Raw genomic sequence first — 26,213 nt, 5'->3', positions numbered from 1 at the left:
TGAAACTTTTGCCAGAAGCGGGAGGTAAACCTGACATCTCGATCAGAGACAATGGAGACAGGAACCCCATGGTGAGACACGATCTCCCGAACGTATAATTCGGCTAATTTCTCGGCCGATGAGCCCTCTCGTATAGCCAAGAAATGGGTGCTCTTGGTTAATTGATCCACGATGACCCATATAGCATCAAACCCCCTTGTCGTCTTCGGCAATTTGGTAATAAAATCCATCGTGATCTGTTCCCATTTCCACATGGGAATCTCTAGGGGCTGCAACTTTCCATGCGGCCTCTGATGCTCGGCCTTGACCATCCTACAGGTCAAGCACCTCTCAACGTAACAAGCTATTTCCCGCTTTGTGTACGGCCACCAATAACTCAACCTCAAATCTCGATACACCTTGGTGGCCCGCGGGTGTATAGAGAAATGAGACTTATGAGTCTCCTCCATAACTGTCTGCCTAACCCCACCCGTCATCGGGACCCAAACCCGACCGCATCGGGTTAATAGTCCCCGACTATCCTTCACAAACTAGGTGTTCTCGCCCTTGATCCTTTCCAGCTTCCAATTTTCCGGGTGGATGCCCTCAACCTGGGCATCTCTGATCAAACCCACCAGCGGAGAATCCACTGTTATCCTCATACATACCGTTGGGGTGGAAGACCCTGCTGACTTGCAGCTCAAAGTGTCCGCCACTACATTCGCTTTACCGGGATGGTAAAGGATCTCACAATCGTAGTCCTTGACTACGTCCAACCACCTGCGCTGCCTCATGTTTAGGTTTGGTTGATCCATGATATGTCTCAAGCTCTTATGATCAGTGTAAATGGTACAACGGACCCCATATAGATAGTGTTTCCATATCTTGAGGGCAAACACCACCGCCCCCAATTCCAAGTCGTGCGTAGGGTATCTCGTCTCATGTGGCTTTAGCTGCCGTGATGCGTAGACTATCACTCATCCTCTTTGCATGAGGACCGCCCCTAAACCTGTGATGGATGCATCACAGAACACCACAAAATCCTTGACTCCCTCCGGGAGTGTTAATACTGGAGCCTCGCATAATTTCTGACGGAGGGTCTCAAATGCCCTCTGATGCTCGGGACCCCATCAGAAATCCACTCCCTTCCTAGTCAGACGAGTGAGTGGCACTGCGATCTTGGAGAAGTCCCATATAAACCTCCGATAGTACCCTGCCAATCCCAGAAAGCTCCTAATATCCGAGGGAGATTTTGGAACCTCCCACTGCATAATCGCCTCGATTTTGGTCGGATCGACCGAAATCCCCTGCTAGTTAACGAGATGTCCGAGGAACTGGACCTCCCGTAGCCAAAAATCACACTTCAAGAACTTGGTGTACAACCATTCCCATCTCATAACTCCCAACAGCTCCCGCAGATGCTCCTCATGCTGCTTTCGGGTCTTGGAATACACCAAGATATCATCTATAAATACTATGACCGAGCGATCAAGCATCGGTCTACAGACCCGATTCATCAGGTCCATGAACACCGCTGGTGCGTTGGTGAGCCCGAATGGCATCACCACGAACTCGTAATGTCCATAATGAGTTCGGAACACGGTCTTCTCCACGTCCTCCTCTCTAACCCTAAGCTGATGATACCCAGACCTCAAGTCTATCTTAGAAAACCAAGATGCACCCTATAACTAGTCGAAGAGATCATCTATCCTCGGGAGTGGGTAACGGTTCTTCACCGTCAACTTATTCAACTCCCGGTAGTCGATACACATCTGGTGCGAACCATCTTTTTTCTGGACAAAAAGTATCGGTGCTCCCCATGGAGAACTGCTAGGTCAAATGAACTGCTTGCCCAGTAGTTCCTGCAGCTGCGATGACAACTCTTGCATCTCTGGCGGTGCCAATCGGTACGGCGCCTTAGCAATATGGGATGCACCTGGCACCAGGTCGATCCTGAACTCGACCTGCCTTTCTGGAGGTATCCCTGGTAATTCTTTCGGGAATACATCTGCGAATTCCCTGACCACTGGTACGTCGGAAACCGAAATCTGGTCCCTGGCTCGCGTATCTATCACATATGCTAGATAACCTTTACACCCATGCTAAAGATACTCCTGTGCCATGGCATCTGAACAAAACCCTAATCCTACTCTGGTGCCCTCGCCATATACAATCAGTTCTCCCCTACTTGGGGTTCGAACTACTACACGCTGCCCCTCACAGTTGATCATGGCACTGAATCGACTGAGCCAATCCATGCCTACAATCACGCATAACTCCCCCATGGGAATCGGAATCAAATCTATCGGAAATGACACCCCGAAAATCTCCAAGTCATACCCTCGATAAACTGAAGAAGCAGAAACCCCGTGTTCGTTGGCGATAGACACTCGCAACGGACACTCTAACTCGCCCACTGGTGCATTGAACCCCCTACTAAATGTCTGAGATACGAAGGACCGACTCGCCCCCGAGTCAAATAAGACCAAAGCAGGTAAGGAGTTCACTAGAAACGTACCTAACCATAGGTGCAACAGATAAGAATGTAATAGATATAGAAAAACGAGATAAGGATAGAAACATACCAGCAACCACATCTGGTGCTGCTCTGGCCTCCTCCGCTGTGAGCTGGAAAGCACGACCCTGAGCCTTTGGAGGCTCTGCCCTGACTGGTCTCCCATCCGTAATCCTCAAAGTAGCCGGTGTTGGAGCCTGAGCCGGCTTGGCAGCGAGTAACAGGCAGTTGGCCTTCAAATCGCCAACCTGATCACAATGGTAACATAACCTCAGACTCTGGAGCGACCTGGCGACAGTCCCTCATGTAATGCCCCTCCTTGCCACACTTGTGGCATCCACTACCAGCTCGACACACACCATAATGACCCTTGCCACTCTTCCCACATGTGCGGCTCTGCTGACCCCCAGTCCTAGTATCAGCAGTCTTAGACCGCTTCAGCGTCAGCTGAGAATGTGTCGGGGCCTATCGCTGTTCTCTCAACTGTTGCTCAATCTCCAACTCACGCCGTCTGGCGGCCTCCTGCAACTCTAGTAGAGTATCACATCGTTGGGTAGACACAAACTGGCGAATATCCATCTTGAGCATGCTCAGATAACAGGTCATCTGAGCCTGCTCTAAAGCAAACTCCGGGCAAAACATCGCCCTCTCAGTGAACATCCGGGTGATCTCCGTCACCGACTCCCCATCCTGTCTCAAACTCAAAAAATCTTGTGATAATCGCTCCCATTCAACCTGTGGAATGTAACGAGCACGGAACATATCCCTGAACTGCTCCCAAGTAACAACAGCTCTCTGATCATCAGAGTATGACCCAGTCGCAAGTCTCCACCAGTCCTTGGCCCCCGACCTAAGCAAGTTCAGAGCACACCTGACCTTCTGGTCAGCAGGACATGAGCAGGTGAATAAACACCCCTCCACATCTGAAATCCACCTCATAGCCTTGATGGGATCATGTGTCCCATCAAAAGTAGGGGGCTTCGTGTTATCGAAGTCCCTATACTGAAAACCTCTACCAACTCCTCCTCCCGTCACTGATACAACTGATGCAACTGCCGCGGCGGCTGTCTTTGCAAGGGCTGCATAGCGCTCATCAAAATACTCCACCATGGCGGTCTTGATCGATCCAAACATCTCCGGTAACTGAGCCCAGAATGCAACAGCGACCTCATCATGCAGGATTTCCCGAATCCTGGTATCCAACTCCTTTGTACCCATCTGCACCACTGGCTCAGGTGCTGTCGGCCCCTCCTGACCTCCATCCCCTGATCCTGATCCCGAACCGGATCCAGCCATGAAGCGTCTCGTCATCACCATTCTGAAACATATCACAAGATATTAGATAATTCATATAAATCTTTGGGATCCAACTCCCTATTAACCCTAGGGATTGCGACTTACTTGGCACACGTTTAGGTTCTGTGCTTTCAGTAGCATGGGCCCCTACTACCTTCCACACCTACCCATATTCGTCCCAAGTATCCCCACAGCACCCTAACAATATGCACAACAAGGCGAGCGCTCAACCCTCACTCCTATAGGAATGCTAAATATCTCATAACTGACCTCCCGGTCTCACTCGATCCCTCCTATCCATGAAATTTCCACCAACCCTGCAGCACTAATGTATGCTAGCCATACATAACACTGGACCCTATAGACTTTCGAATATCCAATCCTACCCCAAGCTCCCAATCAAACAAGAACAGAACATAAGGCCAAATCAAACATTCTGAGGCTATAAGATCTTAATTAGGTACAACTGTGATGCATACATTAGACAACTATAGTAATGATGTCAATCTCACATAAGGAATCCTTAGGCCATCAGGCATCATATAATCAGGCAATTCTATCATCAATTCCTGAAGATCCCTAGTCTAGTACTGGCATGCTGTTCTAACATATCACGATATCAAATAACTGTATGGTATTTTGGGGTCTACTTACTGGCTCCGGCTGATCGTACACCCTGCATCCTCCATTACTTATTCGAAAACCATTTAAAACCATTTTGAAAATCTTTCCTCGATTTGAGAATGGATTCACATGAATTTTCCTCCAATTCACTCAAACCAAGGCTCTGATACCAACTTGTAACACTCAAAAATTTAAGCCAAATTTAAACTTTCAAAACACGTCGATTTTATCAAAACATTACAACTTTGTTTTCAAAATACATTTATATCAGAATTTTCCCAAAAACATAACACAATAGGAGGAGTTGTACAATCATGCCTTCGCTTTGCCGCGATCCCCTGAGGTACCTGAAACAATAAACTGAAACTATAAGCCCGAGAGCTTAGTGAGTTACCCCCAAAATACTAATACGCATACAATCCACATAACTTTGCCACACCATAACATATCATAACAAACTGAGCGGAACAACACATAATGGGTCCACAACTTTACAGACTGGAATACCCCTGGGCCCACAGTGTGAGTCTGGAATGCCTACCGGGCCCTCAGCTCACATCTGGATTGCCACCGAGCACTCAGTACGAGTCTGGAATGCCTACCGGGCCCTCAGCTCGTATCTAGAATGCCCCCAAGTCCTCAGTATGAGTCTGGAATGCCTACCGGGCCCTCAGCTCATATCTGGAACACTCTAGGGTTTGTTGGCTACCGCACAGAGCAGTACAACCTCAACCCATCCCTCATAACATATCACATGTATCAGATAATGCACATACATGAAATTAATCAGTATCACAGATAGTCCTACAGTCCTACCCTCAAGCGTATCAAACTAGCATGCATAACTAACTCCGACTCAACATAATAACATTACTAGAATATCGTATCCAATGGGCCGGCCTTGGTGCCTTAGACCCCTTAGTATAGTGAGGATAACTCACCTCGCAACTGTCGTCAGAAATAAGAAAGCTCAACTCCCGGGTCCAACACGAACTCCACCACCTATATGTACCACACAACCTTTTTCATAAATCTCCTAATCCCAGAAACCAACAGAATTCAACTGGTCACCCTTGGTCCAAGTCAAAGTCCATAGTCAGAGTCAACAGTCTATATTGACTCGACTCGCCGAGTGCAGGTCACCAACTCGCCGAGTTCTTCCTGAATTCGAGAAGTCATGAAATCCTTGATTTGCTCATCGAGGCCCCCTTTAACTCATCGAGTTTGTATGTGGCCAAGGTTTGGAAGAAGCCCTAGCCAACTCGCCGAGTTTTCTGACAACTCGCCGAGTTCAAGGCAATCTTCAACGAACTCGTCGAGTTGTTCATCAGACTGGCCGAGTTCATGGCCATCTTCAACGGACTCGTCGAGTCCCTCATTCAACTCGCCGAGTCCATGCAGTTCTTAATCCATGCAGATGCTTTTTTAGCCATGGCAAGGCCCCAGATTACAGATCCAAGCTCCTAAGGCATGTTTATCACGTAAAGTTGCAATCTTTATGTACATGCAAATCTCTAAAGTCCCGAAATGATCAATCTAAGCTCTTTAATGGATTTTTACACCTTGGGAGAGTTTCATCCTTGTACAATCTGGGAACTTTATGGATCTAGAGGTCAAGGGAAGTCCAGATCTGAAGTTACAACTTCAGATCTTAGCTTAAACATGGAGAGCCCTTCATAACACCCATCCAAGGGAGGATCAAAGTGAAAAGAGCTTAAGGAACAGCCTATTACCTTCCAGAGAGTGATGTCTGATTCAATCCCTTAGCTTCCCATGAGTTCCTAGCCTTGCTTTTCCTTGTTTCTTTAAGTGCTTCCTTCCAAGGTTACTCCTTCAAGCTTGGACACACCAAAGAACATACACACACACACATTTTAGGGTTTGAGAAGGACAAGAAGCATAAGGGTGGCTGGTGGAGGCCAATGATCCTTTAAATAGGGTGTAAAACCCCCAGAATTTAGGGTTTCATCTGCCAGCTCCTACTCGCCGAGTCCCTTGGTGGACTCGCCAAGTAGGTCACTAAACACGTGTTCCATTCCCACTACTACTCGACGAGTAGGGCAACCAACTCGCCGAGTAGGACATAAGACCAATTAGTCTTTAATTAAATTCATACCTGGAAATCGGGGCGTTACAGTCGATTTTCTTTTCTACCCCGAAGGGACAAGTGGTGATATGGATGGTGATTGATCAGAATAAATGTGTAGTTTTGTTTCATGACATTTATTATGTTTTTATGTCATATTAGTTTCATGAGAAATGATGTCGTCACAATTTTATGTCATATTCGTTTCATTAGAAATGATGTCGTCACAATCTTCCCAAATTAATAAAATATGAATTTATTTCTCTAAGCCGAATGTTTCTTATGTTTTATTTATTTAATGAAAAGAAATATAGATATTCGCAAAAGAAAAAATGAAGATATATTTCTTGTAGACAATGCAATAACACATAGCGTTTTTAATAATGAAAAGTACTTTGCTTATTTGTCAATTAGAGAAGCAAATGTTAATATAATAACAGGTAATGCAAAAATGATTGAAGGCTCCAGAAGAGCGAATATGATATTACAACAAGGGACACCAATTATAAATTAGCGATGCATTATTTTCGTCTAAATCACCAAGAATGAAGGCTCCGAAAGAGCGAATATATTATTACCATAAGTGATAATAATTACAATTGGTGATGCATTATTTTTATTAAAATCACCAAAAAAAATTATTAAGTTTTAAGGATATTCGGTCTAACGGATATACTATTGAAACAACTAATGATGGTAATAAAAATTATCTCAACATTACAAAAATGATATCGGATAAGAAAATTTTTTTTGTAAAAAATTACTTGTAATGTCCTCTGGATTGTACTACACAAATATTACAATGATTCATGCTATTAAAAATATTACAATGATTCATGCTATTGAAAATAAAAAAGCTATGATATTACCTTCATAGTTTGGCATGACCGGTTGGGCCATCGCGGATCAATTATGGTAAGTAGAATAAATAAAATTTCAAGTGGTCATTCCTTGAAAAACCAGAAGATTTTTCAAGATAATGAATTGTGTTGCATGCTCTCAAGGAAAATTAATATTCAGTCCATCATTGAACAAAGTTGGGTATAAAGTCTTAGTTTCTTACAAAGAATTCAAGAGGATATATATGGACAACTATTGAACATCATGTTGCATATGTTCATACACAAAATGGTTTAGTTGAGTCGTTAATCAAACACTTTTAATTAATTGCAAGACCATTACTAATGCATTCTAAACTTCCTATATTGACATGGGGCATGCAATTTTACATGCAACATCACTTATATGCATAATGACAACTAGTTATCATGAGTTCTTCCTTATTCAACTGGTTTGCGGTCAGTAACCAATTATTTACCATCCAAGGATGTTTGGATGTGTAATTTATGTACCCATTTCTCCACCTCACTTCATAAAAATGAGTCCTCAAGAAGGATGAGAATTTATGTTGGATATGAATCTTCATCTATAATAAAATATTTAAAATCATCAATTGGAGATTTATTTACAACTATATTTGATGATTATTATTTTGATGAATCATATATTCCAACATTAGGGGGAGAAATAAAGAAGCTGGAAAATAAAATCTCTTGAAAGGAATTGTCTCTTTCAGTTTTAGATCCTCGTTCAAGTCAATGTGAACTTGAAATAAAAAAGATAATTCATTTACAAAATGTAGCAAATCAATTGCCAGAAGCATTTACTGATCCTAAGTGGGTAACAAAGTCTCATGTACCGGCTATACTTACTCAAGTTAGAATTGATATCCCAGAAGGAAAAAAAATACAACTGCAAATGAATCTTAGGCACGCCTGAAGCATGGAAGATCAGCAAGTTCCAAAGATAAAAATCCTCGAAAATGAAATGAAGCAAATACAATTTATGGTCCAAAAGAGAAAACGGAATCTCTTGAAAAGATTAATGAAGCTCTAGAAGAGCCCAATGACATAACAAAAGAAAATAAGGTACCTGAAAAAAATGAAAATGATGAGATCTCAATAAATTATGTTATGACAGGAATAAGACGGAACCAACATAAGACAGAAGTCGACGATAATTTTTCATATCATGTTCCGCGCGTGATTATAAAGAAAATAAGGATCTTGAACCTAAATCTATTGAGAAATGTATGAATAAAAAATATTGGCCAAAATGGAAAGATGAAATAAATAAAGAGTTTAATTCTCTTACCCAACGAAAAGTTTTTGGACCTGTAGTCCGTACACCAAACAGAGTAAGAACAATGGGACACGAATGAGTATTTGTGTGCAAAAGAAACGAGAAAAATGAAGTTGTGAGATATAAAGCAATACTTGTTGCACAAGGTTTTATCTAAAGACCCGAAATCAATTATGAAGAAACGTATTCTCTGGTAGTTGATGCAATTACATTCAGTTATTTTATAAGTTTAACAACATATGCAAAACTAGAGATGTGTCTAATGGATGTATTTACCGCTTATTTATATGGTTCACTTGAAAATGATATTTATATGAAAATCACAGAAGGGTTTAAGGTGCCAGAAGCACAAACTTCTTATTCTCGTGAAGTATATTTGGTAAAATTAAATAAATCTATGTATAGATTGAAACAATCTGGTCGTATGTGCTTCAATTGTTTTATTACATTTATGTTGAAAGAGTGCTATAAAAATGATCCATCAAGCTCATGTGTATTTATAAAAAGATCCATATAAGAATTTATCATAATTGATGTTATTGTAGATGATTTGAACATAATTGGAACTCCCAGAGAATTGGAAAAAGGTCACTTCTTGTTTGAAAGAACTTTTGAAATGAATGATCTTGGTAAGATGAAATTCTATTTGGGTCTTCAAATTAAGCACAAAAAAATGGAGTTTTTGTACATTAATATCTAGAAAAGGTGTTAAAAAGGTTTTATATGAATAACTCACATCCATGAGTAACCCAAAGGTGGTAAGGCACTTAGATGCCAAAAATGACCAATTTCAGCATCATAAAAAGCATGAAAATCTTCTTGTTCCCGAAGAACTATATCTTAGTGCTATTGGTGCACTAATATATCTTACTATTAATACAAGACCTGATAAATCTTTTGTCGTAAACTTATTAGCAAGATATAATACTTGTCCAACAAGAAGATATTGGAATAGAGTCAAACACATTCTTTGATATCTTCGAGGTACAATGGATATGAATTTATAATAATCAAATTCATAAAATGTGAAGTTAATTAGTTATCCAGATGCTGGATATTTATCTGATCCACACAAAGCTCGATCCCAAACTGGTTATTTATTCACTTGTGGAGGTAACACAATTTCTTGTCATTTTGTTAAACAAACTTTAGTTGCTACTTATTCTAACCATGCAGAGATTATAGCAATTTATAAGGTAAGTCATGAATGTATTTGGTTAAGAACTTTAACTCAATACATTTGCAAGAATTGTGGTCTAACTTCTAACAGGGATGTTCCAACCATACTATATGAAGATAATACAACTTGTATAGCTCCATTCAAGGAAGGATTCATCGAAGGAGATAGAACCAAGCATATATCACCAAAGTTTATTTCACTTATGATCTTCAAAAAGAGTGTGACATCAACATCTAGAAAATTCAATTCAATAACAACTTTCCTGATTGGTTTACTAAAGTACTTCCTACATCAAAATTAGAAAAGATGGTACGAAACATTGTTATGCAGTGCTTCAAGAAAATCAAGTGATGTGCTAATCATGGGGAGTTGGAAACATATTGTACTCTTTTCCTTAGTTATGTTTTTCCCACTGGGTTTTCTTAATAAAGTTTTTAACGAGGCAATTGTCTCCAATATCTATTATTAATCATGTACTCTTTTTCCTTAATAAAGGGTTTTTCTCATGAGGTTTTACCGATTAAGGTTTTAATGAGGCATGATACAATCGTCATTCAAGGAGGAGTGCTATGAATTGTTATTTAGTGAATGACTATTAGATTCTCCATATTCCCCCATTACTTTCCATAATTAGTGAACATTATAGCAAACATTATTATGAGTTATATGAGTGTAGTTATGCACCACTATAATGAGCATTCATATCATACATCACCTTTCATCTTCTGTGTCTAGTATAAATAGTGAATATTATGTATTGTAAAGTTTGATGAATTCATCACAAGTATTGGAATAAAAGTTCTCTCTACTCTCATATCTTTCTTTACTCTATAACTTATCTTGTTATTTGATCATATTTTATAACACATACTTATTTGTTCGGAATGTAGCATCAAATGAGATCACATCTCCAAACTCTATCGGTTTCATCCGCCCAAAAAATTGCGTTTAACATACTATCAACACATTTATACTCAAACGTCTAGTTATGTAACTCATCTTTCCTCATGTTCATTTTGTCGACAACTAGCTGTGTATCCTTGTCACCTATAATGTTTCCCATCTTCCTTTTAAAATTTTTATAATCAATTGCTTCAGGGCCAACGCTTTCATAACCTCCTTGCAAACTAGCTTGTAACTTATGTGCCTTTGTTGCACCAATGTTAGATGTTGAAGAACGCACTATAAACTCCTTGTCTTTATAACTAAGTCGTCGTGCACGTTTGGAATACCGTCTTTCTTCTTTAGTTTCTAGGGGGTGGTTGTGACTCCCTTCAAACTCATATATTTTACAAGCATTAGTTCGCATATGTAACCTTTCAAACTTTATAAATGCCTTGCAGTCCGTGATTCTAAAGTTTGAGTTTCGTTTATTCCTTCAACTTTCCTCAGGATCCAAAGTGTCAGTTGATCTATTAGGTATTTTACCCATTTTGTTGCACACTACATACCTTTTTTAATGGTTTTGTCACCAAACCTCGTTACTATATTTAACCTGACACCAAAACCTACTTTATCTGCATATAATTTATAAATTTCAACCGTCTCCTCTAATGATTGATAAGTAGCATCGACATCTGACATAAATTCTTTAGGAACAATAGGTTTCCACAACTTGGTTTCATATCGGTCGAGTCAACAACATTACTATTGAATGATTCATCTTCAGAATCAGTTTGATTTGTACCTGTTTTTTTAGACAACAAAAAACAATAATGCGACATGAGAGACATGATATAAATTTCGATCAATTACGTATACATAAACTAAACAATTTTATGATCATATTCAACGTCTGTGAAACAATAATCAAAGTTGAAGTGTTTACTCATTTTAATCGTATTAACACATAATCACCAATGCTTATCAAACTTAATCAACATTGTATTAAACTTAAGAAACAATGTACAACGATCTGTGCTATACACTAGCATTAACTAATTAATACATACAACGTATATGCTTAATCGTATACAAATATGTACTGAATAAATGACAGGTCTTATTCATCATATACAAAAAATCAATAATGATTGTAATACACGATCTGTATTTAAAAGATGTTGATGTTGTTCTCATTTGTTACCTTCACTCGCATAATCAGATAATTGATTTTTTCCGCTGTAGTGATCATCCGAATGATAGAAATCGTCTTCATCACATTGATTATTTTCGAATGCTTCGTCACCATATTGATCATCATCTTCGGTATCATCCCTACTGTAATCAAAACAGTCCGACATCGATATTTTGGGTTAACAAATTCCAACGTTGTTATCTTCAACCGTAAACGATGTTACAGATACAAATGTCGATTGACTAAATCACGAATTGTATACTGGAAATCGTATCTTCAATTCCATATCTCCTTGAACGATAACTATGGAATATCCCTTAATTATAGGTAAATATTAATAGATAATATATTGATTATTAATTGTATTATATTAATTAAAAATTATATTAAATACAAATTTACTTAAATACCCTAATAAAATGATTGTCTGATAAGTGTTCTCGCGTTCTCAACCTTTTAGGCGTTCTCATTTGATCCTAATATATATATATATATATATATATATATATATATATATATATATATATATATATATATATATATATATATATATATATATATATATATATATATATATATATATATATATATATATAAACACCTCAATCGTTTTTTTTTTCTCAAAGAGTATTAGTATGCATCGTTAAATTATGATCAACGAATGTTTTATGTTTATATGAATCTCTACAAATTATGTATGTTTGTTAACGAATAATAGTATGCATTTTCCCCCCAAAGAATTAGGAATAAAAAAATTATAGAATATTATCTAATATGATCTATTCTATATACTGTTTTTCTAGAATATCTAAAATTATTTTCAAATTACGAATTATACTTAAAAAATATTAAAGAGAATGTTTTCGTACGTTTATTATTCAAAATATGAATAATAATAGAAAGATCTATTAATTTTTCACACTCATATGGATATAATTTTTAAAACCTAAAAATGACAATTTTCTGCATATTTGTTTTTATTGCTCGGAAAAATAAAAGAACTAATATTTTTAAAACTAAGGTTAAAAACTAGAAATTTCAAAAAAAAAAAAAAAAACGTTTTAGAATTATGTAGGTAGGTACACCGTATACCCGCTTTTAGTGTATAAAAATAATAAAATTTGGCATATTTGATTTATTTCCAAAAACTAAATTTAATTAAACTATGTATATCATTATTGAGCATAAAAACTAATAAACTTAGACATTTAAATTTTAGACAAAACTACTAAAACGATTTATTGATTATGCATTTTTTTTCAAGAAAAATATTCAATGCATTAAAATTTTGTATTGATGATCTTTTTTTTTCAACAAGTTTAGTTGTAGTTTTGTTTCATGTCCAAACTAAAAAGATATATTTACCTTTTATATTTTTATTTTTTATTTTTCTTATTTTTTTTTAATATTTTATTATTATTAAATAAAGAAATGACTCCCAATCTCTCTCTCAAACACACACATACACACTTCCACATTAGTTGTTTATTTGGCCGTAAGATACATCTACCTCCTCCCCTTTGTATCGTTGAGCATTCCATTAGTCATATCTTCATCACCAACAAAAGCACTTCTGACGATTACTAGCGTCTTCGACATTTGTATCTCCGATAATATTGAACCTAGTACCGGTCTTGTGGTTATTTCCCCCTCAACCCCGTCGGTCACATTATTAGTACCAGCCATTGCAGTGTAAACATCTGTAGACTGATAACGATGGTGACCTATTTTCTCTGACTGCAAAAATGTTAACCACCTATTTTAACAATGGTGATCTATTTTCTCTGACTGCAAAAGTGTTATCCACCTATTTTAGTTGCACCCCACCATCTACATTCACTTATTGTTGGAATTCCCTTCTTTTATGGTGGCTGATAATTTTATAGGAAAAATAAAGGTGAAACGAAGATTCATCAATCATGCTTGTGAATATGGGGGGCATTAGGGGGTGGGGGTGGTAAAGTGGGCAGTTGCACATGACCCAATTTTTTTAATATATATATATATATATATATATATATATATATATATATATATATATATATATTCAAAAAAAATGAAAAAAAAAAACTTATAATAACGATAAAGGTTTATTTTCTCTGACTCGTACTAAGCATTTGAAGATATATTTACATTCTCACGACCAACTATGCTTGTGAATGGAGTCGTGCTCATTGCATAAGAAACAATCTTATTTCTTTAAAAGAAATGGGCAGTTGTACATGATCCAATTTTTTACTATATATTATATATGCATTTATTTAAAAAATATGAAAAAAAAAAACCATATAATAACAATAGGGGTCCATTTTCTCTGACTCGTCTTGGTAATTTGATGATATTTACATTCTTAGGACCAGCCATGCTTGTGAATAGAGTTGTGCTCATTGCATAAGAAACAATCTTGCTTCTTTCATCTTTATTTTTTTTATGACCAAGAAGTATTAATGATTTCAATGTCTAAAAACTATTTGATAAAATGTATGAAAGAAGAATATCTTAAATGAAGAGGGAGTTCAATGTTTTTGATAGAATATGATTCTAATGAAGAGGGGGTTCAATGATTTTACAAGTTTCAGAACTTAGAATAACAAAACATGAGGTTGAATTAAACATAAGAATAAATCATTCCAATACAGGTATAATTGCTCCTTGATTCTATTTTGTTGAAGAAAAGTCAACATTTTGACTTCATATGTTATTGTAATTAATGATTTTATGCTTTAAGGAATTGAAATTCATTACTTCTGAAATCCGTCTCCAGATTCACCTCTATATCTACATCTGTGTCATACATTTCTTCTGGTGTTTTGGTGTTCATGTCGAACAACCCCATCATCGCTAGAGAAGAAAGTGGAGAAGGTGGGCTATAAGTGGGATGAAGGGTGTCGCATGGCTGTGTTTGTGGCGGATGGTTGAGTTTTTTCTTTGGTCAGGAAAAAGATAGAAGATAAAGAGCAGAGTCGATTGTGGGATTAGGATGGTGTCTGGGCTGAGGGTTTTCCGAGGTGGGTTTTCTATGGCAGTGATTTCTTCCAACTGAGAGAGAAAGATGTTTAAGTGTTTGTTTGTTTGTGTTTTTTAGTTTCAATAGCAAAACGATGAAGGAGAAGTGAGCCCCATATTTATTATTAATAGCACATTAAATATAATTATAAAAATAAAAAATTATGAAAAAAAATTATAGCACGAGGGTATTTTAGTCTTTTCAATTTTTTCGAATGACCAAAATAACAATTAAACTAGCTTAAAAAGACCATTAATCCGAAAAGGTCGTGGTTTAGACCAAATCCAAAAATAAAAAATACATATCATAGGGATCATTTTTGTAGTTTTGTCTTAATTTAATTTTTAAGAAAATTAAAGCCGGATAAAATGTAAAAAAAAAAAAAAAAAAAAAAGAAAGAAAAGAAAGAAAAAAAACAAAAAAAATAGCATATGTTAGGTTCATTTGAGACCACCTATATTTTGTGAGACTGTGAGACGTTTTTTTTTTTTTTTTTTACCTTTTCTAATTTTTTTTAGTTAATTCAAATTCCGAAAATAATATTTAAAACAAGAATTTTTGGATTTTCCCATTTATTTTGCATTTTAAAATTATTTTTTAGAATATGTACAATGTAATATTCTATTAGAATATTTCACGTATTTTTCAAAATAAAACGAGATTATTTTTAATTTTTTTATTATTTTTAGTTAATTCAAGTTCCGAAAATAATATTTAAAAAAAGAATTTTTAGATTTTTCCATTTATCTTGCATTTTAAAATTATTTTTTAGAATATGTATAGTGTAATATTCTATTAGAATATTTCACGTATTTTAAAAAAAAAAATGTATTTATTTTTTTTATTTTTTTTTTAGTTAATTCAAGTTCTGAAAATAATATTTAAAAAAATAATTTTTAGGTTTTTCCATTTATTTTCAATTTTAAAACTATTTTTTTAGAATATGTCAGTGTAATATTGTATTTAAATATTTCACGTATTTTTAAAAAAAAAAAAGGATTTTTTTATTTTATTTTTATTTTTTTTAGTTAATTCAAGTTCCCAAAATAATATTTAAAAAAAGAATTTTTGGATTTTTCTATTTATTTTGCATTTTAAAATTATTTTTAGATTTGGTCTCACGGTCTCACAAAATTAGAATGGTTTCAAATGAACCTGAACCTCTATATATATATATATATATATATATATATGTATATATATATATATATATATATATATATATATATATATATATATATATATATATATGCTTAGGTTAATTTGTTTTTATTAAGTATTGTGTGCCAGAATGCACAGATCTGGTCCAACGGATAAAATTAATTAATGGACATGATTTAAGAGTGTATGATATTACAATAGGGTAACATGTAACATATAATCATACAATTTTTAGAAAAAATGTATTTTGGAAAATTAAATACATTTATAAAAGGAAATTTTTGAAATTTTAGGGATGATTAATTCTCCTAATTTAAAAAATTTGAATTTTTTAATTAATTCAATATCAATTTTTACCGATTTTATTCTGTCAGAATATTTTTTGTTTGAATAATGCTCTTTCAGAATTTTATTCTAATAGAATATTATTGAAGAAAAACAAAATTCTTGAATCAGATGTTGAAAAATAACAAACATTCTAATATATTCTTATACATCCGAACTTAAATACGAATTCATACATATTCTTACAGACTAAAATCGTTATACATCTTAATATAATTATACATATTCTAAAAGAATATCAACAAAATTGATTAAAATTCTTAAAAAATAACAACATTCTTAAATTGTAAGTATGATCAAACTTTATTCATTCTTCAAGTTATTCCTATTAGGTCTTCAACGCCTTCTTCCAGCCATTCGTATCACAAATACAACAAAAACCAATAATTGTTAAAAACATGTTACTTGCAATTAACTATCACTTAATAGATTCTGGTAGAATACATAGAATACGACAAAATACAATGACTTTATTATGGTAGAATACATTATGATAGAATACAAAGAATTACATTCAAAAGTATTGTATTTACTGCTAATATAATTTTAGATTTCAAATATACAATAACGAGGGACAATAGAAATTGAAATTAAAAATCACAAATTGAACCAAAACAATACACATACAAATTAATTATCTTTTTAAACAATTACACAAAACATGTGTTGCTAGTAATTATAGCAGAATGCATATCACAAGGTTAAATTCATTGAATTCTTTTTCAGACATTTCAACAAACACTTGTTAGGCAATATAATCAAACAAGCCAAAAACCATGTTTGATTTACTTGTAATAGTTTACCTATTAACATAATTTCCAACAACATATTTGATTTAGAATGCATACCTCAAGGTTTAAAGCCAAACACCCATACTAGTTGTTGATCTGCCTTACTTCTCTCTTCCAACTGATTTCGCCAACAACGAGATGGGAACCCACGATGGATGGCCAAGGATCGACAGTCCGCCCTCAAATTGCAGTCGTCCCAACCACCTCCCTCCCATCACGATTTTTGAACCACCAGACCACTATTCGACTTCCCTCGATCGCCTGATGCCTTCTCGATCTGATGAAGACGACGATGAGGACCGAAGTCCCTTTCTCACCCCTCCTTGCGAATCTATTTGACTGTAACGTCCGTGTTTCTGGGCTTGCCATTTTTAGCAATGTAATAGTCTAGGTTAACCTTTATAACCTAATTTGAAATAATAAGAATGTATTATTTGTGAATTATGTGAATTATGTGTTTATTTTCTTAATTATTATAATATAATGAATTAAGAATAAAATAAGTGTTAAAATTAAAGTGTGAGATATGCCCGATATCTTTGCATGAAGATGTAGTGGTTGAAACAAGGATTCCGGAGATATATAGTGAATGCCGAAATCCGAGTTATAACGAAGAAGTTATGACTCGTCGAAATTTCGCGACAAAACCGGTGTGGCACAGCGTGACGTAAATAGTGAATTTATGAAGGAGTGATATTTAGCCTTAGTGATCAACACGGAAGACGTAGATAATGTTGAACCAAGAGCGTGCATAAAAAGAACGCCTAAATCTGACTTCGTATGAGGAAATTATGATTTTTCGAAGTTTCAGCTTAGCAGTAGACAGCCCAAAAGTTCGAATTAAGATCGAGCGAGTTTTAGCCGAAACTTTCTAAACAAGAATCGAAGATCTCGTTGATAGTATTGCATTGGTGAAAAGACAGACAAAAAAGGACGTTAGACGAAGAAGTTATGAATTTCTAACGAAGTTTTTTTGTCCCGGCCTACTAAAAATAAATAATAAAAAATAAAGTCAAAATTAGCCAACAAAGTCTAAACGAAAGTTGTAGAGTATAATCTCACCTACGCGTGGATATAAAGAACATCGAAAATGGAGCTCGTATGCGAAGGTTATGAATTTTTGAAGATCGTGGCATACATACCAAAGCTTATCCGAAGCGTACGCCCATCGTAACCAAAATTACACCCAACGTAATCCCAGACCCAGTAGCCTATAAATAGAAACCGAGATCAACCATTTTCCTTGCGAATTTTCTTCCTTTCCCTCTAAGTTTTGCATCGTTTTGCGTGCCAATCATATCCCGAAGCCCCGGCATCATTCCCAAGCCCCGAAGTAAGTTCCGAAGTCCCGAGGATCCCGAGAAGTGAGATTTACGAGCCAAAGCCCTGCCCGTGAGGAGCCCGGTTTTTGTGAAGATCTTCCAGATCTACGGAGGAACACTACTTCTGCAAGCCGTAATGCTGCCCGATCATCTTCTGATCAAGTGAGTGTATAGTCTCTTTCAATACACGATATTATACAAGTAATCGTTGAATGTATTTAAGAATACGGGTTGTGTGAGGGTATTATTATTACCTTCTAACACATAGACTTATATGACTCTCCTTGAAATTTCTTGTTATGTGTTTACGTGTTACTTGCTATTTGGATGGAGTATTGAAAGAGCATGTTATATAATTTTTCTTTTAAAAAAATTATGTATAAAACATGTATATTTTTATCTACTAATATGTTGGGTAGAACATGGGTAGACAGTTGATGTGCCATGAAATGAATTGATGAGAGGCCTTATTGTTGGTGTTATTCTAGTCATTCAATAGAGTATGGATGACGACCACAGACTATTCTAGACAGTCTTGTGGAACGCTAGCAGGCTCATAACCTGTATGTGTTGTGAATGATGTGTTCACCAGTGTACTCTATCCCCCACATGGTTTCCTTTAGGACACTTATTGTTGAGGAAGCCCCCTCTGCAGTAATGTCCATCCCGATGAAAATCCTAAATTAGGTTTATTATAATAGATGTTGTTTTTTGGGACGTAAAGTGAGGATAACGGAAATGGGTAATCGGGTTATTGTTGATTGTTGAAATTAAATATAATTATTTATTGTGGGTTGAAAACCCTATATGCTCACCAGACCCCCAAGCCCGACCCACTCAGTTTATTTGTATTACAGGAAGTGGCGCAAGGGCATAAGATGGATGAATCATCAAGTTGTTTTGTTTACAAGTCTGTATATGTATATATTTGTTAAATGAGTTGTAATGTTATCTTTTATGCTTTATGATCTGTATCGGAACACGACATCCCGATTTTTGATTATGAAATAAAATTATATTTCTTTATGAAATATTTCGATAATAAATATATTATATCATGTTTTGTTTTTGGGAACAAATTCTACATCTTTTTTAAAATCAAAATGATTTACACTGAAAATATTTAAAAAAACATAAATAAAACCGGTCTTTTCTGACCGAGATTTTGGGGATGTCACATTGACCCTCAGTAGTGCCCTTGATTTTTGACTGCTCTTATTCTATCGGTCCTTATTCCCGACCTGTTGAAGAAGACGCGTCACCAAAAAAAAGGGTCGATGATTTGCATTAGGGTTGTAGATATGATGGTGTGAAATAAGTCAAATAATAGTAGACGTGATTTAAGGGATATACCAAATATATAAGAATTTATTTTTAGTTTATAAAAACAAAATGACTCTTCTACCCTTTTTTTTACATTAGTGATTTATTTTTTTCTTGAATTCTCATTGGTGCAGACATGCACACAATAGTTGCTAGAAACATTTGAATCTAGCTCTCTCTCTCTCTCTCTCTCTCTCTCTCTCTATATATATATATATATATATATATATATATATATATATATATATATATATATATATATATATATATATATAGGGAAATCTCCAATAAAGTCATAAAATTTTAGCCCGGTTTATGTTTTAGTCCTAAACTAATTTTTGTTTACGATTTTTTCGTAAACAAAAATTAGTTTATGACTAAAACATAAACCGGATGAAAATTTTAGGACTTTATTGGAGATTTCTCATATATATATATATATATATATATATATATATATATATATATATATATATATATATATATATATATATATATATATATATATATATATATATATATATTATGTACTTCAGTAGTGTTATTAAAATTTTGATGATCGACTATTTAGTTATTATACTAACTAGTTTATAATCCGTGAGAACCACGGTTATAAAATTAATTAAACTTTCATATAAAAAGTCAAAATTATTAATTAATTATTTTAAATAAATTATTATTTAAGAGAAATTTTTTTAGTTATATAAAATTATAATCGTTGATTTAAATAAATATATGAAATTATGTCATCTTATAATATGTATTAAATTTATTTTATTTTTCAATCTAATGTTATTAATTTAATATAATTAGAGTGGAAAATTTTAAAATTTGAAATTTAAATAAAAGAATCAATTATTAGTTTAATGTAATTAGAGTGAAAAAATTTAAAATTTGAAATTTGAAATAAATAATTAATAGCTTGACAAGTGGCATGATAATGGTTATATAATGAGGTGTTCTAATTGTATGATACTTGTCAATACGATATTAGACCTATTCTTTTATTAGAATAGGGAGATTTGTACTTATTTTAAATGATAAATTTCATGATAAAAAATACTTTTTATAATATTCCTATATTCAATTTTTTATGGTATTTATTAAGTTAATTAGTAAATACTGGTGTGCCAGAAGTGGCAAATTTTGGTTTCATACCCACATTTTGAAAGAATAGTTGGTGGGCCTAAATTTATTGTGGGATTATTATGGATAGTGACACGATTACAAATTACAATATGAATGCATGCATCTTTCGACAGTATCGTTTTTAGAGAAAACGAACTGTAGATTTTGTATCATTTTGTTATTATTATTATTCATTTTATTTTATTTACCATTGAACTTATTGTAAGTGTTCACAGAAACCATTGAAACCGGATATTGAAGATTTCCAGCAATTACTTATCTCCGGCGACTCTCCGGTCGTCTTCTCCGACCAGCCTTCAGCAAAAATGAGTTTTTTCGGCGGACTTTTCTCAACTGTCATCCAAACGGCACCCACCTCTGGTGCTGCCTCTTAGCTTTCTCCACCTTCCCCTCTCCCTCTCTCTTGTTGATTTGCTACCAGAAAAATGAAGAAGGGACGAGGCAACAAACCACATGCCATCATCGGAATCTACCTGTCACCTTCCTTTTGCCACCGGTAAACCACCCTCACCTAAGTCATCCAGCCAAAACCCAAGGATCCGTTGGAAAACTCATTTTTGTAGGATGTTTGCCGGAGAAGACGATCGGAGAGTCGTCGAAGATAAGAAATTATTGGAAACTTTCAATAGCCGGTTTCAATGGTTTTTGTGAACACATACAACAAGTTTAATAGTAAATCTGATACATAAAAATAAATAAATATAAAAAACCAAATAAATATAAAAACAATAGTTAATTACCCACATAAATCATTTTTCCATTGTTTTTAAATTAGAATTTCATTTAACTTTATTAAAAAAATTAACACGGTGGTACAGCAAGTTATATTGTTTAATGATCGAGTTCATTAATAACATTTGTTTTCATAATATTGTTTAATGATGAGTCAATTAATAACATTTTATAATTTTTACATTAATTTATTATAAAACATTTTAAATATTTTAAATAAATGATAAGCATTATAAGAAATTGGTGTATGAAATTACTTTCAGAAAAGATTTATTAGTATCAAATAATAGATTTCATATTATTTGCTTTAAATTCGTATAATCTTAATAGCCATTACCCGCAAAAATAAAAATAAGAGAAAGTTTCATAAATATCCTTATAAACATTAAATATTATGTTTATATCATTACAAATTTTGTAATGATGTATAAATCAATTTAATACCAAAAAATATATTTCAAAATCAAAAAGGTGATTGTACTAAATTACCCTTTCCAAATTATTAATAAATAAAACTAAATATAGTTAATTAACATTAAACCTAATTAAATATGGCAAAACCTCAAACACATGAAATCTAAACCTTAAACATATGAAATCTCCAATACCTTAATCATGTTATTTTATGATCATTAGTATGATGTGATGAAATTTATAGGTTACAAAAATCATATTTTGACAGAAAAACTTAAACCCTAAGTTTTCATACAACCTAAAAGATCTATGTTTTTACTATTGAATGCAATAACCAATTAAACATCAACAACCCTACAAGAACCCTAGTGAGGTGCACAAAAGTACATATTTAGTTTTAAATTTATAAACTAGCAAACTTTTACAAACTATACATCTATAGGAAGTGTACCTAGTCAGATTATAGAATAGCTCAGGTAAGTCGGGTGTCAATCATAGGTAACAAAATTAAATTAATAAAATTAACTACTTCTAATTAAACTATTAAACACAGTATGTTTGGGGCTTTTTACTAATTTTTCAAGATTAAAATAACTTACGATCAACTAGAAAACAAGTAACAACGAAAACAAAGCAACTTCAAGAATTAAAAGAATATTTCTATCTAGATCCGATTTCACTTTCTTATGTGATTGATTTCTAGTTGATAGATTATACTAATTACCAATCATCTAGCTTTTATGGTCACATTACTAGGCCTATCGATTTATATATGACAAGGCAATGGGTATACTCAAGTTAAACACTAAATTGATAATAGCACAATTGGACTTTGAGTGATATTAGTTACTCTTTTATGGTCAAGTTGAGCAACCACGCACAAATTAATACTAACTATTCTCTCTAACACAATTAAAGTTACTAACTTTAATTACTTTTAACTAAGATTTGATTAATCCGAACTCTAATTATGTAATGATCATAAATATGAGATATATTCATGCAATTAATATGGTCAATTAACACACAAGATCTAATTTATAAGTAATATAAACTAGAACCAAAACATGCTATGATTTATTTATATCAAACACATGTAAAACCAATAATAATCATCCAATATCCAAATCAACACATAAGTATCAAGCTCATCTTCACCAAACAGAAGTAAAAGGTAATTAGAATCTCATTATAGCAGAGAAACACATTAAATCTAAGAAGAATAAGCTAGGAATAAGTTCAAATAAGCAAACCAACGAGATCAATGTCGAATATCTTTTAAATCTTCTTTAATCCTTGAGCTTCTCTTGAATTTCGACTCCCTCTGGTTTTCTAAGGGTTTATTATTCGTAAATAACCTCATAGAACCAAAATCATCCTCCTCAATTCGACCTAATGACCAAGATTTTATATTTATGGAAAGCTCACAACGACGTTGTGGTTGACCACCACCACGACGTGGTCTTCGAGTAAATCATATAATTGCAACGTCAACACCAGGGTCACAATTCTTCCAATCACCACGTTGCAGTTAAGGCGCCACGATGTGGTCTTCAGGTCTTTTCTTCTCTTGTATTGTTTTTGCTCCCATTTCCTGCTTCCAGCTCCTCGTATGCTTCCATTTTGTCCTGAGCAAGTCTTTGCAACTACAAAACATAATTAAAGCATATTAATTATCTTTTGTTCCATATAAAGCATAATTGTAGCTAAAAATATTAAAAATATGCATTAACTATACAGTTAATTATACACATATCAAAATACTCCACACTTGACTTTTGCTTGCCCTCAAGTAAAACTGATTTTATTATCATTATATTAGGCCTTTTGCTACCAACATCATACAAGACAATCCATTTTGATTATCTCCATTACTCCAAGACCGCAATGTATGTATTTATGTCAAAATTTTCCTAAGAACTTGCCCAATCCTAAATATTCGCAGTCTTCATAAATACTTGCCCATTTTTTTGAACAAAGTTCATTTTATGCATCCCCATAAATCCATCATCGGAAAACGTTCTTAACCTTAATGTATTTTTGGTTAAGCCCTCAAGCATACATATGAAAAAATAACCTAGAAAATAAAAATACAACAAATAATTTGGCAAATTTTGCCTTATTCTTGAATCTTCGATAATTTGGAGCTTTTGTTCATGATATTTCTTGATCTTCATAGCTTTGTAGACTCTTATTCACTCAAACTTTGCAACTTTTTTTTCTTTTCTCACAATTTTTTTTCCAATTTCTTTTTTTTACTCGAAACTAAAAATCATAAAAACATATGCCTAAGCAAGGAAACTTAACATTAACCCTGATTGGTTAGAAGCATTAGCCTAAGGTGCAATGACTACATAAAATCTCCTGGATACATTTCTAGTGCATGATACTAAACATATTGTGACCCTCAAACTAAGCAAGGTCATGCTTTTGTTCCATGATTTCACTAGAATAGGGAAGCCACAAATACAGTATAACATATGTTGGCTCAAATAAACATTAAAACTTGCATCGGATCGTCCCACACAATGCTAGCAACCTACATCTCAACATAACAAACTTTTTTTTTAACTAGATTCAATTTTAGATTATTGTTTCAAATCTTTCTAATAATTTTTTTAAATCCTAGTCATTTTTTCACCTTTTTAATCAGTAAAGTTGCATTCCTATATTCAACCCCCTACCCCACACTTATTTGATGCAATTGTTGGATTAGATGTCTAAGCCCATAACTATTATTGGTATGTACTCAACCCGAGAGTATCATGGTCCATTTGGGTTGCATATCATCAGGACAATTTGTTAGGATGCACTTTTGAGAACAGGTTATATATGATTTAATATGAAATCATATGATTTAATTAGTATTGATGAATAATTAGTTTGGAATTAATTTAGTGATCAAAAGAGACTTATAAATCTATGGGGACTAAATATGGTAATCGGTTATATTTATATGTGTTGGGCATATGATTCATATTGGATTAAGTTATGTATAGATACATAAAGAGTGACCACATGAACCATGGATCATAAACCCATGGGTATGGATTTGGGTTATACCCATGACCCTTGGAATCCTACATATAAATATATGCTTCATAACCTAAAAACTACACTTCTAGTTCTTGGAGTTCATGGAGGTGTTTTAGTGCATTGAAATTCTCTCTCAAGAGTCACCTTTGTCTTAGGTGTGTTGTGAGCCATTTGAGGCATTCATACTTTTTGTGCTAAGCTCTTAAGGCCAAAAACTACAAGGTTTCAAGCTACAATAAAAGGTATGCCATCATAACTAGTATTTTATATTATTTATGTCAACTGCATGCTAATTATAGGCTTAATGCTTTGGAAACACTATTACATGTATATTTAGAGAAAACGTAAATCCTAGGTTTCTAGGTTTGTATGTGCACTATAGGATGTTGTAGTATACAAAACCCAATAGTGGTATCAGAACCATGGGTTGTTTTCTATTATATCTGATGTCATTATTGGTTTTCCAAGAAAAAAAAATCGTATTTTCTGCTATCTGACAGCAGGAATCGCCGATTCCACCGGGTGACTCGACGAGTTGCTTGAAGATACTCTTGGACTCGTCGAGTGCATCAAGGAACTCGACGAGTTGACAGTCCTGATTACAAATTTTCGAGTTTTTTGGCCTGTTTTTTATTAGGATCATTACCACAAAATGTTTTTGTTCATAAAATCTGATTTTGCTGCTATGGTAATGATTATCCTCATCCAAAAACAAGATAATTGTCAAGGTTTCAAGATTTTTATTAGTTTATATGATTAGTTAATTTCTTGAAAATTGTTGATGTGAATTATCTTTACTTATTAGTTTGATATAGATCATAGAAAAATTACTTGATTATTGTGTTAATTGGAATAATTGATCTTAATGGTTTTTATGAACTCCATAAATTGTCTTCAAGTTATGGAAAATGAAGAGTTTTTTCTTTTAAAAGAGTCATTAAAACTCATAGGTTATGAAAAATGGAAGAGTCTCATTTTTAATGGTGTGAATATGTCCTCAAGTTATGGAACTTAAAAAGTTTTTCACAAAACAT

The sequence above is a fragment of the Lactuca saligna genome, chromosome 8, assembly GCF_052625555.1.
Source record: "Lactuca saligna cultivar CGN05327 chromosome 8, ASM5262555v1, whole genome shotgun sequence".
In the NCBI taxonomy this organism is placed as follows: Eukaryota; Viridiplantae; Streptophyta; class Magnoliopsida; order Asterales; family Asteraceae; genus Lactuca; species Lactuca saligna.
The sequence above is the reverse complement of the archived record's forward strand: the minus strand, read 5'-3'. Positions refer to the sequence as shown.